Raw genomic sequence first — 7,664 nt, forward strand, 5'->3', positions numbered from 1 at the left:
GGGGGGTTGGGCGCCATCCTACTGAGTCTGCTTGCTGAACCTGGTGTTTAGGCTTTGAGCGCGGGGTGCATCTTGAGGCATAAGCTGGGTGCTACGCACGTACCTCCGGCTTTTTGTATCTGTACGGGAGGGTGTAGAAGCCCGATATGCTGAGGTGGATGTTCCAGTGGCATGGACCAGGGGAATTAAGTGACCATCAACCCTGTCTACACGCGTGCGTCCCCCAACGGGACTTCTTTTACATAGGGATAATCTTAATGGGACAGTTCATGTGTCCCAATATAGGCTTCAAATTGTAGAAAGGATTATCACAGCAAAAAAAAAATTAAAGGGTTTGGGGTAGGTGTAGGCCGCTCCACAGAGCCTCTGGGCCAGGCTGGTCTTAATCTCCCGCTGGGAGAGCTCACGGACTCCTCAGTGTGCAGGCCTCAGCAGGGTTCCAGGCCCCAGCACAAGTTTTAGGGGCAGTAAAGGGCACCATGTTCCCCCAGATGTGAGCTCACCTGCCCTGGGTGCTGTACAGGCCGGGTCCAGGCCTCGTATAGGCTGCAACAGGCTTCATAGGCCTCAGTAAGCTTCGATCCCCCGAATCCGCGGATGGGGGTCGGTCTGGTCTGGGTCCCTCCTCCAGTGAGAAGTTGAGGTCTGCGGGGTCCCTGATGTCGATGGATCCCAAGCTGGCGGTCACTGCTCCTGGAGATAGTGCCGACTGGGTCCGGGCCTCGCGCAGGCCGTGATAGTCCTTGTAGGCCGCGATCCGCTGGAGCATCAGGCGGGGACCAATGCGGCCCTAATCCGCCCACTGGACAGCTACTACTGTCTGTAGGGGTCCCCAATGTCAGTGGGACCCCTTTGTTCGTAGGATGGAGGCAACTTCTAGGGAGAGGCATCGGAGCTCTCTCCCCATACATCTGCTCCAGTCGCCATCTTGAACACACCTGTGCCTGTATTTTTTAAAGAAACCAAACCACAGATAAACAGAAAAGTCCGCATAAATACGTTTCATATATGAAACGATGTGGGTTTTTAGTGGACCATTGTATAAACCCATGCCAATTGAAAGTAAGATACATTAAATCTATAAAGGTTAACCTCTTGCCGTCCGCCTGCTGTTTATAAACGGCAGGGCGGTGGCACTCCAGGGGCGGGTTGCCGTTCATAAACAGCACCCGCCTTTTCTAGCTGTGCGCGCTCCCTGGGAGCGCGCACCACCGCGATCCGGTGCCCGCTGTGTCCTCCGGACACAGTGAAACACCGATCGTCGGACGGGACCTCTGTACGAGGTCCCGATCATGTGATCACTGATTGGCGAATCAGTGATCACATGCAAAGTAGTAAGCAAGATGTCACTTGTGACATCTTTGCTTACTACGTGTGAAATCTGTGAATGATCACAGAGGTCACATGGTACAAGGCTATTCACAACAGCCTTGTACCATGTGACAAGCTGTGACCAATCACAGCTCACTCAGTATTTCTCAATGACTGCAAGAATGCAGACAGAGAGAAAGAGAAATAATTGCTTTTACATCCTATTTGGGTGTAAAAGCAATCAGTGCAAAAAAAAAATCTTCACCACCCCCCACAAGTAGTACAGTGTCACCATGGTGACACTGTACTGCTAGGGTGACAGTATGTAAAAAAAAAAAATAAAAATAAAAAATAATAATATAAAAAAATAAAATAAAAATGTAAAAAAAAATGTTTAAAAATTATAATTTTTGGTTATAAACTAATTTGGATTTTTTTTTTTTTACTAAAAAAATAACGGAATAAATTTTGGCCAAGATTTATGATGAAATATTATTTATTTGCAAAATTTTATTTAAAAAAAACACTTTTTTTCAAAATTTTTGGACTTTTTCATTTACATAGTAAAAAAATAAAAATCCCAGCGGTGAATAAATACCACCAAAATAAAGCTATATCTGTCTCAAAAAAATGGTAAAAAATTCATATGGGTACAGTATTGCATGACCACGCAATTGTCATTCAAAGTGTGATAGCGCTGAAAGCTGAAAATTGCCCTGGACAGGAAGGGGGTAAAAGTGTCCAGACAGGAAGTGGTTAAGCACACAAAACACACACTTTAGGAAAAGAAGCAGTGGAAATTGACAATAATTTGTCCATTATTAACCAGACAGTTGGTGCTTTTTTAACCAGAACTTATAGTGATGGCTGGATCTGTGTACCTGAAAAGTACTTACACAGCTTCTGCTGAGCAGATTCCAGTATCTTAGAGAATGTCCATAAATCAATATGTGAAAGTCCAATATACAGTATATAATCCTTGTGTGAAAAAATATGTAACACCGTGAGCAATCCACCACCAAATAAATAAAATGCACTCACCAGAGCTAAGTGCTGATCAAATTATAGACCAGCCTTAGCGCTTTTGCTCTGGGAGCGAAGAAAACACGAACCTCCAGACTTTAGGTGCAATACTCTGCAGTGATAAATTCCAGCTGGAAGACACCCCTCTGTAGTATAGGCAGGTAATAAGGAGGAACACTCTGCAGCCACTCTCCCATGAGTGGGCAATCACCACAGCTCCATGTACATCGGGACCACAAATAAGGTGTCTAGCCGACACCAGCATCGATCACATAGGCAGGAAACAAAGCCGAAGCTCCGCTCAATTCAGCTGTCTCCTGACAATCTCAGGGAGCGTCCTGACATCAGCATCCGACTAGCCATGCCCCGAGAATGCTATCTAATTCTGACAAGCTTTGAATAGGATTTAGAAAATGGTGATTTCAAAATCAAAGATTCTTGTGTCTTTTTTTTCTGAACTGGTTTTGGGAGAATCTGCTTATGGAGGTTTTAGTGTATCCTACTATTGACCCAGAGTTACGGCTTACATGTGAGCCCAGTTAGGCAGAAGAATAGGCTTTCAAACATAGCTAAAATCACTCTGCACACTCCCTGAACTCTATAGAAGCACCGTCGCTCCCAGTTTTTTCTTAGTTGTGCAGCCCTACTTACTGACCAAAGCCCATCAAAGATTTGTTAGCCTAGTTAATATATGTAACTTTTGGATGGTATCTCTGTGTAAATTATTACAGCATTTGTATCCTGGACAATTTGGATGGAAACAGGCTAGCTGAACCAGAAAACTCAAAAGAAGAACAAAAACAGAAAGCTTGGGGGCAGTGTTGCTTAATATTGGCATGTATGGCACCTGTAGCGATGAGAGAATCTGAGTTAAATAGGCAGACAGGTTTAGTGAACACATTTAAAAATCAGAACATTGAAAACCTTTAATGTGAAACCCATTGAGGTCAATAGGGAGGAGAATTTTGAAAATAAATTCTTTCCATTTTTAAAGCTAATAGGTAAGGGATTACCAAACAAAGGACATGGGTAGCTGGGCACTGCAGGGGAGAAATGTATCAATAAAAAAAAAAATCTTTCAAAACCTACCATTCAGTAGGGAACAGCTCTTTTAGAAAGGCTTAAAGGACAACATTAGAAATACAAAATTCCATTGAAAAACATGCTTGGCAGATGCCTTACACCTAACTTTGAAGTGGTGCATTTGTAGAAGTGGCATTTGGAAAGAAAACAAATATACTGTTAAATTAAAATTCTTTGCTTGCTTGTTTTATTCTATAAAAAATGCCACTTGGATCCCTGAAATCAAACAAAAAAGTTTAAAATAATACAGTTTCTTAGAAGGGGAGCAACTGTTTTAATAAGGGTAAAGAGCAACATTAAAAATGAAGTTCTTGTGGCTCCATTCACATCTAGGCGTCATCATGATTTTGCCCACAATCCCAAAACGTTCTTCAAAACTGACAAATTGCATTATGCTTGTTGAAGTAGAAATTAATTTTCAATGGCACTTAAACACGGGTGTGATTCTGCGGCTAATGTTGCAGCATAATGAATCGTGCAACAATGGTGGCAGTATCACACCCAAGTTTAGATGCCATTGAAAATGAATGGTACCTGAACAAGCATGGTGCGAGTCATTGTCCCACCTTGTCCTCATTCTCAAGTAAGAGCAAATGAACAGATTCTAGCTAACAACTGTCTAAAACAGCCTAGATATAACAGCAAGTATCAAACTGGCTATTATGGGCACTAAATTTTTAGTCCCACCATCTTTTCACTTTTAAATTATAGAATAAAATATATATGAAAAAGATGTAATCAGAAAATTGGATATCTGAGAAACAATGATCTAGGTTTAGAAGTAAGAAAGAGCTATACATTGTCAATGCCAAATAGGCCAATTTACACTGTTTTAATGAAAAAAGTGAAAAAGAATTTATTATTGAAAGAGGTAACAAAAGCTTTGCATTTAGCAAAAGAGATTGGTGATGCATATTAATCTAAAGCTTAACTTCATTTGAGTATTTCTACAGAGATTCCAGAGAAAATAAGTTATATAATCCTTTTTTAATCAAAGAACATTTTTATAGAACTAAACCAAGAATATGACCAGGAAGTACTAGAATATTTTTCTTATTTTAAGAATTGTACTTTTGTGAAATTGACATTGAAAGAAAAAAATCTTAAATACATTTCAAAAGAAGTCTGTGTAGGCTTCACACAAATTGGAGCCGTTTTGTAAGACTTGTGTGGCATCCTCATCAAGCTGTTGCCATGCCTTTAGAACCATTTACAACTTAAGAATTTCTTTATTTGATGATTTCTTTACATAAATTGATAATAGGTTGATAAATGTGAAATGTTTCCATGCTGTACTTTTGAAGTTTTTACCGATTATATCATTTTTTACAGCCGAAAGGTGTATGCCACCAGGACCAATTTTCTAATCCAAAAGAATGAAGTGAAGTTTGACTTAAGGAAAATGTTAGAGCATAGCAGTTAGTGAGTAAATTAGGACTCACACAGGCGCTGAGGTCCATACAGCATTAGTGAGGCATTTGTTTACATGTCTGGAGCCACCAGGAGCTGCAGGCAGGCAGCCTATGTTGGTGAATGGAAATGCAGTGGCTGTATAGACACATCAGCACATCAGAGTCTGACAGGTACACAGGGATGCCAACAGTGTGCACATGGGGCTATACACCCACCCCTGCACATCTGTCAGACTCAAATGTGCAGGTGTTTTTTACAGTGGCCACATCTCCATTAACTAACATAGACTGCCTACACACAGCCCCAGGCAGCTCCAAATGCTTAAACAAATGCCTCATTTACACTGTACATGCCTCAACACTGAAGTGAATGAAGCCAAATTTACTTGCTAACTGCTATTTTGTAACAGTCTATCTACTTCAACCAAAATTAGACACCTCCAACAGTTAGCCCATTTAATTACAAAATGGATTTATTTGATCCATGCTTATGTCCATCAGAAAAAGATTTTACCTTTTTTTCCACTGTCTGACATTTCTTTTCATTAAGGATAAATGGCTCTTACAAGAAGCATCTATCCACAATATTACTTGGTCAGTCCATTGGATTGTCATACAGATATTTTTGCTCATCTTTGAAAGTTGTTTTCAGTTTAATGTATACCAGATGTGTTTATACTCTGTTGTGCACACAGTTCTTAATTACAGGAATACTAGTACAAACTGGGAAAAAACTAGGGATGCAGCACCTAGCCTCCCTTTTTAGACCAAATCAAAAAATTAGAAAACCTACGTAAATCCTACCTACTATATCCTTATCTGAACAGATATTGAAATGCAGAAAAGATCTAAGTACAGCTTTCTTTTGGCTTATGAAAACTATCTTACAGTTAATGTATTACTCTAAAGCAATAGGACTAGGGGGCGCATGCGCGGCCGGCTCCTGTATGGACGTGGAGTAACACTGCTCCGTCCATAAGCCAGACCCGACACGGCACACACCGGCTCTGAGGGACAACAACCCCACAGCACATTAGGGCAGAGGTGTACAACCCTCCCTACCTATGCCACGCCGACGGAAAACCCCGGGACAGCCCGGGAAACTGACTCTCTTCTTCCCTGCAATCCAGGCAGGGATCCAAGATGGCGCCGGCTGTCGGAACGGAGCTGACAAGCAGGGAGAGGATGACAGGGCACAGCACACAGATCCCAGGCTGCAGTATCCACTCTACCCAGGGGACCCTGGTGAGTCTTCTCCTCCCCTGACACCCACATCAGGCAGCCCAGCTAAGTCCAGACCACGGCTGGACACTGACAATATATCCATGTGCCAAACCCTCATCCATCCATCCCCTCAGCATCCCAATGATCTCCCAATAATTGAGTCGTTCCCGGTGTCTGACCAACCTATCTCGGAGATCTGCATGAAAAATATGCTCCTCTCACTAAGGCAGACGCTACATAGCGATTTGACAGCATCGCTAGCCCAAATCACTACCGTGATTCAGAACCATGACCACAGACTGCGCCATATTGAGACACGGATGGGGGAAATCATTACTGCCCACAATGACATAATTGATGCACACGCTGACCATACCTCAGACATCGAACAAATTAACCTAAAGCTGGCGGACCTGGAGGACCGCTCAAGACGCAGCAACATCAAATTTAGAGGTATTCCTGAACACATCACCAACGAGGCACTACTACCCTTTATACAACAATACATGAAATCTCTTATACCGTCTCTCTCAGATATAGAGATCGCAATTGACCGCGCTCATAGAATACCCAAGCCATCTTTCCTGTCAGCATCAATCCCTAGGGATGTTCTGGCGCGGATCCACTTTTACCATATAAAGGAGAAAATAATGTCAGCAGCCAGAAACCCTCCACCACTATCACCATCTTACTCAAATATCAAGTTATACGCAGACCTTTCTAAAACTACACTCCTTAACCGTAAAAAACTGGTTACTATCACCAAAGCCCTGCGGAATCACAGTATCGCATACCAATGGGGATTCCCCACAAAAATAACGGTCAGACACCAGGGAAGAACCTACACTATTAGAAACCTAGAAGCGGGCAATGAATTATTGAAAACGTGGAACATAATACCCACAGACCCCCAACAATCTTCTTCCTGCGATGCTCATCAAATGGAAGCAGGCTGAACATAACATTAGTACCTCATCCATCTTCCAACTACATACTTCCGTCACTCATCTCTACGACGTCCCATTATATCAAGATCTGGCGATCGGCCCGATTAAGGAAAATTATTTGGTTACAGAATACTGTTTGGCACGACCCTATAGATGGTCAATGCTTGTTTTCACCCCCCAGTTTTGAAGTTGAAGTAGCATACCATGCTACCCATGTTTCTTGCATTTTTTGCAAGCCTTTTTTAACCGTACCCGCACCCTTCCCTTCATGCACCATCAGTCAAATAGACATATCACCGGTTTCACTACCTCTACCGAATGCATCAAGAATACAGCTTCTGAATCCCCGCATAAGCCAACTTTGCATGACCCAGACCATGACAATCTATCTACTCAAACTATATCCGCTCAACGTAGATCAACGCGTTCAACGCTTTAAATACCAACTCGACCACCTTACACACCGAACAGAAAATATACACTATGATTAACATAACATCTCTAAACGTACGTGGTCTACACTCCCCTTCCAAAAGATCGATGCTTCAAAAGGAAATTCGGACATCCCTTGCGGACATAATTTTTATACAAGAAACTCACTTCGCAACATCCAAGACCCCCAAACTACAACTGCATCGATTTTCTACCATGTATATGGCCACCA

The sequence above is a fragment of the Staurois parvus genome, unplaced genomic scaffold (genome assembly GCF_062004578.1).
Source record: "Staurois parvus isolate SC_StPar_1 unplaced genomic scaffold, SC_StPar_1.0 ptg000476l, whole genome shotgun sequence".
Lineage (NCBI taxonomy): Eukaryota > Metazoa > Chordata > Amphibia > Anura > Ranidae > Staurois > Staurois parvus.